The sequence below is a fragment of the Antechinus flavipes genome, chromosome 2 (assembly GCF_016432865.1).
Source record: "Antechinus flavipes isolate AdamAnt ecotype Samford, QLD, Australia chromosome 2, AdamAnt_v2, whole genome shotgun sequence".
Classification (NCBI taxonomy): Eukaryota; Metazoa; Chordata; class Mammalia; order Dasyuromorphia; family Dasyuridae; genus Antechinus; species Antechinus flavipes.
In genome coordinates this window covers 628,478,852-628,494,689 of record NC_067399.1, presented here as the reverse complement: position 1 = coordinate 628,494,689, position 15,838 = coordinate 628,478,852, and the positions used below count along the sequence as shown (strand labels likewise).

The 15,838-nt window shown below is 34.8% G+C and overlaps 1 protein-coding gene across 1 annotated transcript in view; it reads left to right on the top strand.

Moving 5' to 3' along the window:
- LOC127551861 (heparan-alpha-glucosaminide N-acetyltransferase-like) overlaps positions 1 to 15,838 on the top strand; it is a 428,410-nt gene that overhangs the window by 410,804 nt on the left and 1,768 nt on the right. The window lies entirely within an intron of this gene.

Below are 15,838 nucleotides of genomic sequence, written 5' to 3'. Positions count from 1 at the left end.
GGCCAGAGAGCACTATGGGAGAAAACCCATAGATTCCTATAACAAAATTCTAGATCATATTACTAGAGGCAAGATTGGTATATAACTAGTAAAGGAAGAAGTCACACCGACTAGTGTTTTGTTTTGTTTTTATATCAAAAACAAGTCATGGTAGATTAACTTCATTTCCTTCTCAACATTGTGACTATATGGGATATTTCCCAAGAATGCTATAGATTATTTGCCAAGATTTCAACAAAGTTTCATGTTTTTTCTTGAAGAAGATATGGAAATAGTTTAGTTTAGTAGAGTCAACATCTGAGTGAATGACTGGAGTCAGAGTACTAATTAGTAGTTGATATCATGAAGGGGAGCATCTAGTTAAAGGTCTAAAGACATGGCCTAATCTCCCTGTGGCCTTACATTTGTATCAGTTATTTAGATGAAGTTACAGAGAGAAAGTTTTATCAAATTTATAGATACTATAAATCTGGGAGAAGTTGTCAAGTTCCCAATAAAACCTTGAAAAACTAGAATATTGGGATAAATTTAATAAGATGAAATTTAAATGGAATGAATTTAAAGTCTTGTGCTGGGTTAATATATATATTTGAAATGAATAAGAACATATGTATAGATAACTGCTCATCTACAAAAGACGTCAGAGTGACTATGTACTGTGAGCCCAATATGAGACATCATTTTGATAAGGGCAACCAAGAAAGTATTAGGTTTCATGAAGAGAAGGAATAGTGCCAGAGAAAGGACAACAATAGTCCTCTTAATTGTGTCTCGGTCAAGCCACATCTGAACATTTGTTCAGTTCTGCACATTAAAGTTTAAGAAGAATATTGATAAGCTGGACAGCTTCCGGAGAACAATCAGGATAATGAAAGGCTTGGAAATCATACCATAAGAGAAACAAATCAGAAAATTGGGAATAGTTTGGAGAAGAGGCTTAGAAGGGACATTCTATGACATCTTCAAGATTTGAAAGACTTACTTGGATAAGAAATCATGCTTGATCTGCTTCATCCCAGAAGACAGAATAGGGCTCAAAGAATAGAAGTTGCAAAGAGCCAAACTTAAATTTGATTTAAGGAAAAAAAACAAAACAAAAACTAGCTCTCTAAACGTATATTGAGTTGCTGTGGGAAGTAGAGCAGAGGTTGGATGATCACATGTTGATGATGTCTTAGATGGGTTTTGGTCAAATGACTTCAGTTAAATGATCTCAGGATTTTCTCCTAACTCAGATCTGAACTTCCCTGATATTTTTGTACTTCTCACATCCCAGCCCAGATAGATCTCATATCTTAGAATCCTTTCATAGTCTACAGTGCCAAGGGTCCTCAAACTACGGCCATGGGCCAGATGCAGCAGCTGAGGACGTTTATCCCCCTCACCCAGGGCTATGAAGTTTCTTTATTTATAGGCCCACAAAACAAAGTTTTTGTTTTTACTATAGTCCGGCCCTCCAACAGTCTGAGGGACAGTGAACTGGCCCCCTATTTTAATAAGTTTGAGGACCCCAGGACATTATATTTATTTGTAAATATCTTTTACCCCACTATAAGACTGTAACTCCCTGAAAGCAGAGGTTTATAATGTTCATCATTGTGTCATTCCCAGTGCTTAGCATAAGATTTTGCACATAGCAGATCTTTCATAATTTCTGAATTGAATGAAATGGAAAGATAAAAGAAAGTAGTGGAGGAAGGAGGAGGGAGAAAAGGGGGGGAAAGGGCTGAAAAAGGAAAGGAAAGGGGGAAGGAGCAAAAAAGAGACAATTATCTAGTAAAAAAAGTCAAATATCCCCCCCTACCCAACAATTTTCTCAGAGGATCCTCAGTGGCACCCATTTGATGGGTTACTTGTCCAAGCCCTTCACTAGATTCCCCCTAAAATAAAAAAGTTAAGTATCACCCTTACAAAGGCAAGGTTCAGATTCTTGCAGGCAATGTAAAAGAAATGATAAAGAATGTGACCTGCCTGCTAAAGCCTCCAGGGTTTTTCCTCCCTTAATGACCACAGCTCCATATATTCAAAGGTCCAAGATAGCACAGACGAGAGAGATTTTCAAGCAGGCCCAGCTCATATTTCCTAATCTATATTGATTGTAATAGTGAAACATATGGTACCAAATGTAAATCAGTTTAAACAGATCATTTAACTCAGAGGGGGTTAACTTGTAGGTGAAGTCCCTTGTAAGTCCTGAACCTGATATTTTTATATTAATTCCTATAGTGACCAAATTAATTTTTATTCCACCGAATGTTATCTCTTCTTTATTGACTTGAGACATCTCTTCACAGTGTGTATCTAGTTAAATAGCAGTAATTCACTGGGTATTTCCCCCTCTTTCTCTTTCATAAGGTTTTTATTTAAAGAAATGAAAGCCAAGCATGGAAAACTAGATGAATTCCTTTATTCTAAAATATCAGTCTTTGGATGACTGTAGACAATATGCTTTCCATCCTTTGTGAGTGTCATTTGAGGCCGCTCTGAGATTCTCATAATGATAACTGACATTTATCTGGTGCCTCAAGTTTGTAATGTTCTTTACATATATTATTTCATTTGAACCTATTGGTAAGTGCTAATGGTATTATCATCCCCATTTGACAGATGAGAAAACTGGGTCTGGAAATCACATGTCTGCCTATAGCCATAGTTCAGAATGTGATTACAAGCAAAGTAACTAATAATAGTGTGAAAGGTTTGGGGTCTGATTTCAAGTCTGAGGAGTTAGTGGCAAAGTCAAGCTCCTGTGTCCTTTTACTCAGTCTTCTCTGGGCCTCAGTTTCCTCATCTGTAAAATGGCGTAATAATACTACTTAGCTCCCAGGATAACTGTGAAGATCAAAAGTGATAATATTTGTAAAGAATTTTACACATCTTAAAGTACTACAGAATGCTAGTTATTAGATTTTAGCTGTACCATTAACTATAAGTGTGACTGTGTTAAGTCATCTCTCTGGAACTCTAAAAGAATGCTAAATGTAGACTCAAAGACCTGGGTTCAAGACCTCTATCCTTTATTACCTGGCAAATGTTGAATTAGGAATTTGACTATTTTTCAGTCATCCTTATGAATAATTAATAAATAAGTGGCTACTTACCTTCTAGCTATTTGGAATGAAGGAAGGGATAATAGGCACTTGCTCCTCCTCTTTGGCTCCCATCAGGAAGGTGAATTGCAATATGTCATGTTGACTAAATTGAGGAGTTGGTTTTCCATCATGAATGGAGCAGAATATTACTGATTCAAAATCAGTATCCTCCTTGTCCCTTGGAGGAACTACCATATCTGAACTCAATACTTACTAGGCTATAAATAGGAATTTCCACTTTGGAGAAGTGACTTAGCTCAGAACATAGAGGTAGTAAGCAAGAAAGGTGAGATTTAAACCCATGTTCTCTTACTAGATTCAATCTTCTTTGCAGGGGACCACATGCTTCTAGGAACTTGTAAATTCATAGTGGTAACTAATAAGTATCCAAAAAATTGGGCTAAGCTGGGAATGTACTTTGGGGGGTGATGTTGGGAGGTAAAGGGGTAGTAGATGTATGGTTAGACTGATATTGAAAACTTTTAATGTCATAAAATTCCTTCTACCAATGCTATCTGTACTTTTCTGCAACATGTGTATATGCTTGCATGCATATGTATGGCTCTCATATATTTTTTTTTTTTGGAGAACTGTATTCCATTTATTTCCTTTGTGACTCTTTTGATAATTTCTACATAAATTATTCTTCTCTCATCTAATAACAATATAATTCACTTGTGTCTTTTATCTTTTTTTAATTATTAAAGCTTTTTATTTACAAAACATATGTATGGGTAATTTTTTAGCATTGACCCTTTTAAAGCCTTCTGTTCCAAATTATCCTCTCCTTCCCCCTACCCTCTTCCCTAGATGGCAGGTAGTCCAATACATCTTAAATATGTTAAAATATATGTTAAATCCAATATATGTATCCATATGTATACAGTTATCTTGCTGCACAAGAAAAATTGGATCAAGAAGGGATAAGAAAACAAAATGGGAAGAAAACAGCAACAGAAAGAGTGAGAATACTATGTTGTAGTCTACACTCAACTCCCACTGTCCTCTTTTTGGGTATAGATAGCTCTCTTCATCACTGAACAATTGGAATTGGTTTGAATCATCTCATTGTTGAAGGGAACCACATCCATCAGAATTGATCATTGTATAGTCTTGTTGTTGCTGTGTATAATTATCTCCTGGTTCTGCACATTTCACTTGGCATCAGTTCATGTAAGTTTCTCCAGGCTTCTCTGAAGTCATCCTGCTAATCATTTCTTACAGAACAATAATATTCCATAACATTCATATCCCATAATTTATTCAGCCATTTTCCAATTGATGGGCACCTGCTCAGTTTCCAGTTTTTTGCCAATACAAAAAGGGCTGCCACAAATATTTTTTGCACATGTGGGTCCCTTTCCTTCCTTTAAGATCTCTTTGGGATATAAGCCCAGTAGAAATACTGCTGTGGCAAAGAGTATGCACAATTTGATAACTTTTTTGAGCATAGTTACAAATTGCTCTCCAGAATGGTTGGATCCATTCACAGTTCCACCAACAATGTATCATTATCTCAGTTTTCCCACGTTTCCTGCAACATTTGTCATTATCTTGTCCTGCCATCTTAACCAATCTGAGAGGTGTGTAGTGGGATCTTAGAGCATTTCTCTGATCAATAGTGATTTGGAACATCTTTTCATATGACTACAAATAGTTTCAGTTTCTTCATCTGAAAATTTATCAATTGGAGAATGGCTTGAATTTTTATAAATTTCAGTCAGTTCTCTATGGATTTTAAAAATGATGCCTTTATCTGAACATCTGAATGTAAAAATGTTTTCTCAGTTTATTGCTTTCCTTCTAATCTTATCTGCATTAGTTTTGTTTGTACAAAATCTTTTTAACTTAATAAAATCAAAATTATCTATTTTGTGATTAATAATGATCTCTAGTTCTTCTTTGGTCACAAATTCCTTCCTCCTCCACAGATCTGAAGCTCTCATACATTTTTAATTGATTTAATTTTGATTGGTGTCTTTCCTGAGGCATGGGGTTTCTTACTTTGCTTTTGGTATGTTTGTAACAAAAAGGGAAAAAAAGAAAAAGAAAAAAGCTCCAGAAGAGTTTACTGCATCCCTCCTCCAATTATACTCCAAAAATCAACAATTAGTATAGCTTATCAAATTCGGTTCCATCAAGACATTAAAATAATAATAAGAAAACATTGAGTGTATTGGATAGCCCCTCTATGAGGATTTCTGGAAAGATAGGAAATGAGAAAGATTCAGGTTTAAAGCTATATAGGGAGTAGCATTCAAAGGACTAGTTGGATCACAAACCCATAGAAGAATTTATGTCACAAGTGCTCAACTTTTCAGCATTTTTTTTGCATCTCACTCTTTCTGCTATGTAGACTTTCTTATATTGTGCTTAGTGAGCAAAAAGAGAGAACATGCAACAGCTAAAGATGTGGCTTTTTCAGCAAAATCCAACTATATGTTCTAATGAGAAATACATTCACAATTTTTGAAAAATCAACAACAACAAAACCCCAGGCACTGTGGAATTTGGAGAATGCTAGGAAATGCCAGACACAGATGATCTGCCATTCTAAATATTGAATGGTTTGACTCCCAACAATCAAAAATAAAACATTCCTAGACTTAGGCTAATGTCTTTCTCTCCTTCACTGGAAACTGACAAGGCAAAGAAAGTCCCCCAAAGATGTATTATATTTTCTTAGCTGGTTTTAATTTATTAGCTGCCAGTTTTGATACACAGTCCTTCTTTAAAAGGTTGCTGTGCATTTCAGCAAAGACATCAGACAAAAGCAGTCTGGTTCCCACTAAGAAGCAGAAGGAAGGTAAAGCTTTAGAATACTGAATAACATTTCATACTTTCAAAATCTCATCTTCCCTTTTAGTTTTTCTCCTTTAGCCAGCCTTGGTGATGAAGTGCAGGAAGAAAGATGGGGAATGGAAGGTGTTGTTTGACAAAGGGACAACATCTGAACATCTGTACTGTTAACTATGCTGTGGATGGGGACACAAGTCTAATGATCTTAACTGATGCTGTCTATTTGCATCTCAGAAAAATTAATAGTTCCTGGGGAACTAAATCGACGTAGAAATGGAAAACCAAGCTGTCTTTTGGTTACAGCTGTTAGGACTATTTAAAATATGGTTTCAGTCACCCAAAAAGATGTTGCTTCTGTGGAAATATGAGCTCAGCGGGAAAAACACACTTACCCCTTATCCATCCATGGTATGAATTTTTATGTTTGTTGCTTAAAATTTATTTATTTCCTTCTTTCAGATTAGAACTAGAAAAAAGAAAGCTTATAGATCATAACTTTCTTTCATATATTTCTCTGTCTCTATGTTCTTATATATACCATCTACCCCACTACACTCCCCAAATTAAAACGCTCCCACCCACATTAAAAATGAACATTTGTATTCTCATTAATTCTAATAACAAAGACATCTGTCCAATCTGGGTATTTTCTGCCAAGAGAAGCAAAGAACTTGTCTGTGGGGAAGTCATTTTTCCCTACTTCTCTCTTTCTCTCTTTTTTTCAGAAGTCATTAAAAATTATTGCTGGCTTGTTTTTACACCATAGTCATTTTTTCCTAGTTTGTCCACACATACCCACAAAACCCCCCAACACCCACACCCACACCCACACCCATCCTCCTCCCCCCACAAATTGAACTCTCACATTACAAAGAAAAACACAAGTGCAACCCACCATATATAGTGAATAGGTCTGACAATACATCAAACATTCTTCACCCCCTGTCTTCCTTATCTCTACTTGGGGAAAAGAAAACTATTTCATTATGAATTCTCAGGGAATGAGACTGGTCATTACAATTAATCAGTGTTTGGCTGCCTTTGGTGTCATTTTCAGTTATATTCTTGTGAACATTTTGTATAATGTTTTCCTTATTTCATCCTGCACAATTTCATACGTCTTCCCATGTTTCTCTGATTTCCTCATATTTGTATTTTCTTATTGTGTAAAAGTATTTCATTACAGTTATATTCCTCAGTTTATCCAGATATCCCAAACAATGGTTGGCCACTATCCCCCCACCAAAAATATTTTAGTATCATTTAAAAAGTGGCTATAAATCAGTTAGCAGTTCAGGAGGAGAGGAGAAACATAGCTGAATGAAAAAGTATCAAACTCTTTGCAGCCTTTGCAGTCTAACTTCCTCCAAAGTTATGGCTTAGACCTTGAACTAAACAATGAATCCCAAATTCCACTCAAACACAAGTTTAGGCCAGTACAAAATAACTGCATAAATTAAATAGAGTAATATGTGCAGAATGAAGCTTCTGGGTGAAAATTGAAATTACTGGTCTCAGGAATTTGAATTATCAATTATCCAAATCAGCTGTGTTAAAAAAAAAAACATTGAACCACATACAATCAATAAACAAATCAACAGATAATGTTGAATTCTTTTTTTTTTTTGGTAGAAAAATACATGCATGCTTTTTAGAGGTTAAGTAGTTTAAGGTCCATGTCTTCAAGGCACTTTGAATCCAGTTGAATAAATAATATGAAAAAGTAAGTAATGGCATGAAGCAATTTATATATATTTATAGTATCATTGAACCAGCTCCCTTTTTTGTAGAGCTCTAAGAACTTCCCATTACCTCCAGGATCAAATATAAACTTGTCTCCGGCATTTAAAGCCTTCAAAACCTGGCTTATGCCTTATCATTTTAGCCTTAAAATACCTCATTCCCCTCCATGAATTCTACAATCCAGCCTCAATGGCATGCAGTTTTTCCTCCCACATTACAACTTTACCCATCATAGTATCAGTATATTGTAGATCAGCATAAGAAATTAAATGAGAATTTGGGGGCAGTTTTGGAGGAACCACAGACAACATGCAAAGGCCAGTAGATGATACAAAAAAGTTAAGAAAATCAGAAATGCCTAAAATAAATGTAAAATAGTGTATATTATCAACATAAATTTTATAAGATACGGTGAAACCTCCATAAAAGAAAAAGAAAAACTCAGATTTCTTCTCTCAGATGAAGGAGGGGTCAAAAAATTGTATATGGGTTTTCCAGAGCATGGGGCATTGTGTCCCTAATCCCCATGACATGGAAGGGATAATTATTTCCTTTAACTTTTGCTTTAATGGGACATTCCATCTCCCCTCTCCTTTTGGCTGTACTCCATGCCTAGAATGGTCTGACCTCTCAGCCCATCTCTTGATATTTTGGGAGAGTTTTTTTTTAATTCTTCAAGACTCATCTTCTGCAGGATACCTTTTAATGTTTCATTTAGAAGCTGATAACTTTCCATTTTAGGTTACTTTATATATTCTGATTATGACTTGTATGTACCTAGATATCTGCTTATTGTCTAGCGCATTTGAGTATATGCTCTTTGAAACTAAGGATTGTTTTTTCCCCCTCTTTCTTTGTATTTCCAGTGCTTATTACAGTCCAGTAGATGTTTAATAGATGCTTGTTCAATGATTTAGGAAGAATGCTTACTAAAAGAAGACTTATAAATACAACATATTGAGAGGATAGTATATTTATACACCACCTTTTATTCCCCAATGATTCATTGCCCAAGTGAATATCGTGGGTATTGGACTTTGTCTCTCTTCCCTTTCTGGGAAAGAGTATCAAAAGATATATCATTATCTTTTTGTTACTACTAAGACCTCAGTCAGAGGCAGTGATTTTGGCAAAACACTTAGTGTTTGTTAAATCTGCCTCTACTTCTTTGTGATTATCTCCCCTTTATTTGTCTCCTCCAAACAGTATTTCTTATAAGTATAATCTATTTAGTGATTATTTAATGTAGTTTCAAAAAGATGCAATTTTAAAACAAAGAAAGTTAAACAATTTTTTTCCTAGCCCAGAAGAAAAGTCTTTAGGCCACCATGAAGAAGCTAAAAGAGAGCAAAGAGATGAAGAATTATTGACTTGAAGTCTGTAGTTCAGTGGAGTTTCAGGAATACAATTTCTGTCTCAACATAGCTCATGCATGATGAGTTCAAGCAGCCTTACTACCACAGTCCTGGTACTTTTTTTTTATGGTAATTACTTCTTCCTGCACTTCTTTTCTTTCTTATGACTTCTTCTAACTACCTGCTTCATAATTCATTTATCTTGTCATCCTATCAGAAGCTGTATTTTTTTATCTCTCCTGGACACAGTGATCTTATTGAGAGGCATGGTCCATCATTCTTCACCCTATCTTATGGTGACCTCTTTGATTCACTTGAAAGTTTAAATCTTATCTCATAAAAGAATCACCTAAAAGAATGAATTTTTAATTAGCTTAACTCCTCAGTACCCAACCCCTTTTCTGTTATTAGCTAACTCCTTTACCTAAATAAAATTAGTGTGGCCCTTGAGCAAGACAAGAAAATTCATAATTTTATTTTTCTCTCTCATCAAATTTATTATAACATTTCATCTGTAACTTTGAAAATATTTATGTCCAATTTTCCATTATAATTTAGGTTAACATTATTTGTATATTTATTATTTGTATTTTTTTTTTTGCTTCTTGGAGGTACTAATTACATTTTATTCATCTTTATATCTCTCATAGTTTTTTTGCACACAATAAAAGCCAGTGTCTAGAATTAGACAGGTCATCAGCTCTACCAGCACCATTACCATCATTCATATTTGTACCATATTAAAATTTTCAATGCATTTTGGAAATGTTATCTTTTTATATTTTAACAACAACCCTGTAAAAAAAAGTTATCATTATCTCATTTTACAAATGAGGAAATTGAGTCACAATGACATTCTATCACTTATGTAAGGATATAATTAAAGTCAAATCCAGTTTTCTATCCTCTAAGCCACATTGTTTCTGTGATATTACTTTCACATTCCTGGGCTTTCAATAATATAAAATTTTATCCATTTTCCCTAAATGACACAAAATTAATCTGCAGGTGTTTATTTCTATATATGGCACTTCATTAGGTGTTTGGGGAATGGAGATACATAAAAATATTAGGTATAGTCCAGCACTAAGCTTAAAATTCTTTTTTTAAAAATTTTTTATTTAATAATTACTTTATATTGACACTCGTTTTTGTTCCGATTTTTTTTTCCCCCTCCCTCCCTCCACCCCCTCCCCTAGATGGCAAGCAGTCCTTTATATGTTGGATATGTTGCAGTATATCCTAGATACAATATATGTTTGCAGAACCGAACAGTTCTCTTGTTGACTAAGCTTAAAATTCAATTGGGTAGATAACATGAAAAAAATTAGATTTTACACACACACACACACACACACACACACACACACACACACACATTGGAATCCGATATAAAGGGTACCCAAAAGCAAGGTTTTAGAATTGTATCCTTTGTCACTTGACATGTATGCAGATTTTCAGCCTTTATTAGAGTACGTTCAATTTGTGCATTGGTGACAAAACAAAAATTTATCTGTGAACAATGGATTTTCTTGGTATTTAAAACATGCAAATTTATTAAAAAGTCAAATTACAATGTACTCTTAGTAATAACATCCCATCCCTTACCACACCCATGAGTGCCTTACTTTACAGGCTATCATGCTTACTCCTAATCTCAGCCTTGACCCAAACCTTTCATGTCTGTCTTCTGTAAAAAGAAACTTGTTATTAAGAAAGCAATTATGACCATATTGATCCAAGACCTATAGCTAAAGTTAACCAATCAAAGGAATCCAGATAATGGTAAAGCCAATTCCCCATTTAAATATTGTTTCCCCTCTTTGTTTAGAGTTGTTTGGCTATGTGTTCCTTCTTCAAATTAGATTTTAGGTCTTTAGTTCTGGAGATCTGGAAAATAGAAATCTTTGGCTCTAGCAGTACTGATTCCAAACAATCACTACTTCAAGAGAAAAAGCTGAAAGGTCCATATAGTTGCCTAAGAAAGGGGTTTATTTTTTTTCTCTAAGTAAATTGCCATGGATGCAAAAAAAAAAAAAAGAATTCAAAGAAAAATCTTAATTTGGTTGTGTGGATCCTTCAAGAAGCATTTGTGGTCAAGACTTTTAAGATGAGAGATTGGTAGTTCGATTATATTTACTAGCTTGTAATCTTGCACTAGTGGGAGAAAAACCCAAATTGATGAGGAGTCTGTGAAGGCATCCAAGCAGGGGTAACTACTACGTTCCTTTATTTAAAGAGCCTATTGAGCTTCCTTTTAGAGATTTTTGCAGAATGGCCTACAGTTTTATTACATTCTTGAATCTGTTTAACACTTGTGGCTAACAGTGAAAAACATGTTACATTCATATACTCTTCTCCTGGATCACTTTTCATAATGTATTAATTTAAAGAGTGTTACTGTTTCATCTTAAAATCCCTAAATGTCAGCACTCAAATAATTTATTGGAGGTGAGTAATTTTTTTTTTAATTCTCTCTGGTTATATTCTAGCTAAAGCCTTTTGTCATTTCTTTCTATCAAAATATATTTAAGGTGCAGCCTAGATTCATTTGGCAGAAGGAAGAATGGCAATAGAGAATGGCTTCTAGCTGGTTAGATGTGGCTCCTTCAAACCAATTTAAATGTGTTTAATTTTTTTGGGGGGGGAATAGGAGTTATTTTTAGCAGAGTACATTTATATTTTCCTGCCACTCACTTCTTGAGGACTTTGGATGAGAAAAGAAAGAAAAAAAGGTAAATATACCTGTTTTTACTTTTTCCAGGAACATAGGACAAGCAATTTACCTTTCCTGATACCAGTTTTCTCATCAGAAAAATAAGAGGGCTAAAATCAATAATCTTCAAGTTTCTTTTCAGCAACAACAGTGTAGAAGTCTATGAGTTTGATTGTCTCAGATTGAGATGTTTATAGTTTCCAGTGGAAAGAACACTGGATAAGGAATCAGGAAGGTTGAATTCTGGTCCTGACATTACCATCAACAGGCAATGTGGTTTTAGCAAGTTGCTTAATCTCTCCATTTCATCTTCTGTAAAAATGACGGTGTTACTTAAAACATGAGATACAATATTTATTCCATATTCTTTTATTATAATATGTACATATTACATAATAATTATATAATATATCATAGAGTAGTTAGCATGCCAGTCCTGGAGTCAGAAGAATCAGAGTTCAATACAGGCTCAGACTCTTACTGGGCAAGTTGTTTAACCCTGTTTGACTCGTTTTCCTTATCTGTAAAATGAACTGAAAAAAAAAGTGACAAAGAACTCTAGTATCCATGCCAGGAAAACTCCAAATAACCGAACTTTATCTCTCTCTCTCTTCTCTGTCTTTATGTCTCTGCCTGCCTGCCTGTCTGTCTCTATTTATATAGAGAGATAGATAGTGTGTGTGTGTGTGTGTGTGTGTGTGTATGTATATATATGTAAAATGTATATATTACATACATACATGCATACATAAATTATATAATCCTATGGTTGGAATGGAACTGTTTAAGTCATGAAATACAGTGGGATAGGAGTAGAATAAAAGGGAAGATAGGTAGATGTCTAAGGTAGTAAAGGTTGAATTGATTCTTTCCCGCTGTTTGTGCCCTTGTATTCATTGAGCATGTAATAAGGAAAGCACAAGTAGAACTCATGGTCCCCTTAACAAATGCTACTAAAAATTTGAGGCACATTGTAAGTCAATATCCAATGAAACTATGGATCCTGACCCCCCCCCATAGATATGTATTCTTTTAGTAGAACAATCATAAGTCATATTAGTTCAAAGCAAAACACTTAATAAAATAGCATAGCTAAATAAGTACAAAAGATTGTTTTCATACCCACAGATTGCTTCTATTTATGGTTTGAGGAAAGAAAAACATTACTAAAGAAATTTATTCTTAGTAGTTTCTAGGACTGTAGATACTGGAAATCAAAGGATTTCTGGTTTTACCCACATATGTATAGCTCCCTCCTTTTTGCCACCTGAAGATTGTACCTGTCTCCATCCTACATCTATCTTTTCTTTCTTGCCTCTGCTTCTCCTTCAGAATTCTCTCAACTATTTGTTACCATATTAGCATAGATTAAGGGATATATAGGAAAAAAACATATGAAGGATCAGACACGGTAAATGCATTTGGGTACACATACTAAATAGCCTGACAATGAAAAATTCTAATGTTCTTAGAAAATTGTGGTCTCCACTGAGCTGAAATCTCCTGTGCCCTGACATCTCTGCCACAGTAATCTCTGCTAGATATCATAGCTAACTTTTCAATATCCCCACGTATTTTTCTCTGCTGTAATCAGGTGGTGTTTATTTGCAGTTTGATTTCTTCTTCATAGGAGTAGAGCTATTCACTTTTTAATTTATGGTTCAGAGGTTATCATTACTCTTTTTTGTGATATAAATCCAACCAGAAACAAAATTATTGTGTTTCTACATATAGAATTCTCTTTCCTATAAGTTCCTGGAAGTTTTAGCCAAAATCACACAAATCCATAAATATATGAAATCCCACATTATCTTTCCAGGCTTCTTATGAATGGCCTGTTTCACTGTAAAGAATCTGTTAGCTCCTTAAAACCAGATCCAATCAGAGGGAGGAAGTTCAGAATCAGAGAGTGCTGAGAAGATATGAGTTCGAGTTTATATACTCTTTTAGGAAAGAACTATGTTTCTAAAGAGTTTCTAAAGAAATTCATTCTTAATAGTTTCTAGAAATGTAGGTACTGGAAATCAAAGGATATTCTGAACTTCTGGCTTTACTCACATGTGTTATGGCTCCCTCCTGTTTGTCACCTGAAGATTGTACCCTACCTCCATCTTCCATCTATCTTTTCTCTCTTGCCTTTGCTTCTCCCTCAGAGAATATATACAGCATCACAGAGTTGTTTCTGTGATGGCACAGAAATTCATATTTTATTACAGAGCTCTTTCCTCCCTGTCCCTCCAGTTGATCTAGAATGCTAGATCAGCAGTCAGCATTCTGTTTATCAGTTTATCAGTGTTTATCAGATGTTTACTAGCTATAGACAAATAATTTAACTTCTGCATTAATTTCCCCATCTATAAAATGGGAATAATTATAAAACTTACCTTTCATGGTTTTTGTGAGGATAAAATGAGATCAAATTTGTAATACATTTTGTATTAAACTACTACATAAGTGCTAAATATCATCATCCTTATCGCAAACATCATCATCAATCCATCTGGAAGTGGGGCTATATATGAATAAAATAATAGGAAGAATTCTGGGAATGCCCAAATGATTACCTCAGTAACAGCTGGAATTTCATAAATATCAATTTTCTGAGTTGAGGTATTATCTTCTATTAGGATGCAAGAACCTAAGGAGTAGTAAAAACAACCAGCCATTAGTATTTTGGTGTAAATTTGCTTACATATTTTCCAATAAACTGACTGCATTAGTAGAACTCTTTGGAAAGAAAAATAGGGGAATTAAGTCTCATGCTTGGAGAAGTCAAGACTGAGTACAGTGTGGAAGAAATCACAAGACAGGACCAAAGTCCAGGTACATGGAGAAGGAGATCGAATTCTAAAGAGACAAGAGCTACTAAAATGGAAAATGGGAATTGTTGAAGGCTGACTCTGTTACAGAATGTGCCCTTCCAAAAACTGTAAGGAAATAATAAAAGAGATCAATAGGGATTTGTACTTCTTTTTCCATGACTGTAAAAAACATGGACTTTTTAGGCCATTTGCTACCACTATTCCTTCCTGTCTAAGTTATTGTTCTTAATGTAGTCTCAATGCTTATTTGAAGAAGGGAGAGATATTCAAAATCCTGGAGAAGTTTTGAAGCCAAAGACTGATTGAGAAGTCCTGACATTTTATGTAGAGATGAATTGAGGATGTGTTCTCTGGATTGTTGTCCTGGAGGAGTTATTATGGGGCATTAAATGCATAACCTTCTTATTTATTAAACATTCCTGAAGTAATTGTTGGCACAGCAGGTTTTGTCAACTCAAAAAGACCACCTGGGTCCAAATCTGCTCTTTAAATATCCCAGCAATAAATACTTAGAGAGGCTAGATGCGAAGGTATAGATGAAAGCAAGTGTGAGGCTGCCAAGGAAACCCTGTTCTGGGAATAAAATGAAAAATGACTTTTTAAGTCTGAAACTCTCATAACATGTGCCTTGTGGGTAAGTTAATGTTGTTGTGTCTGAATTTCTTGCTTTTTCTGTCTTCCATTGTGTAATATTACTAACTATATTCCTTAAATTTATTTAGAAAACAGAAGGGGTAAAACAAAAGGGCCATTATATTAAAATATGAACTTCTGCACCATAACAATGCTTCTCTATGTCCTGATTCTCATACTAGTTTAACAATTAGTTTTTTTTTTTTTCATTGTGAAACCTCCACTCAAATCCTCTTCCTCATTATGGAAAAAAAGGGATCCCTAAGTTTATCAAGGCTACACCTGTAAAGTTCAAGTTCTATCAAGTCCTCCCAAGCTGGAAAACATCATGGGGGTATGGGCCTGAATGAGGAATAACCCAGCTAAGCTTGGAGAACTTCTGATGACTTTGTCCTTGGGGCAGTGAAACTTTGCTCTATGGCAAATCACAAAAGTCAACTTTTAAGCTATGGAAGGGTCATCATATGAGTGGTAGGAGTAACAAAATCACTAATGAAAATCAGATTCTTGAATTCTTGAAGAATTGAACTATCTGCTGAAATGCTAATGGATTTTAAATATCTCTACTATGGGGGAGAGAGCTAAGATCTTACTCTGCAATTAAATGGCTATGTGATTAATCTAGGTGGGCTTCTTCCTCCATACACTGAGAAGTTAGACTTTCAGCATTCTTCACCT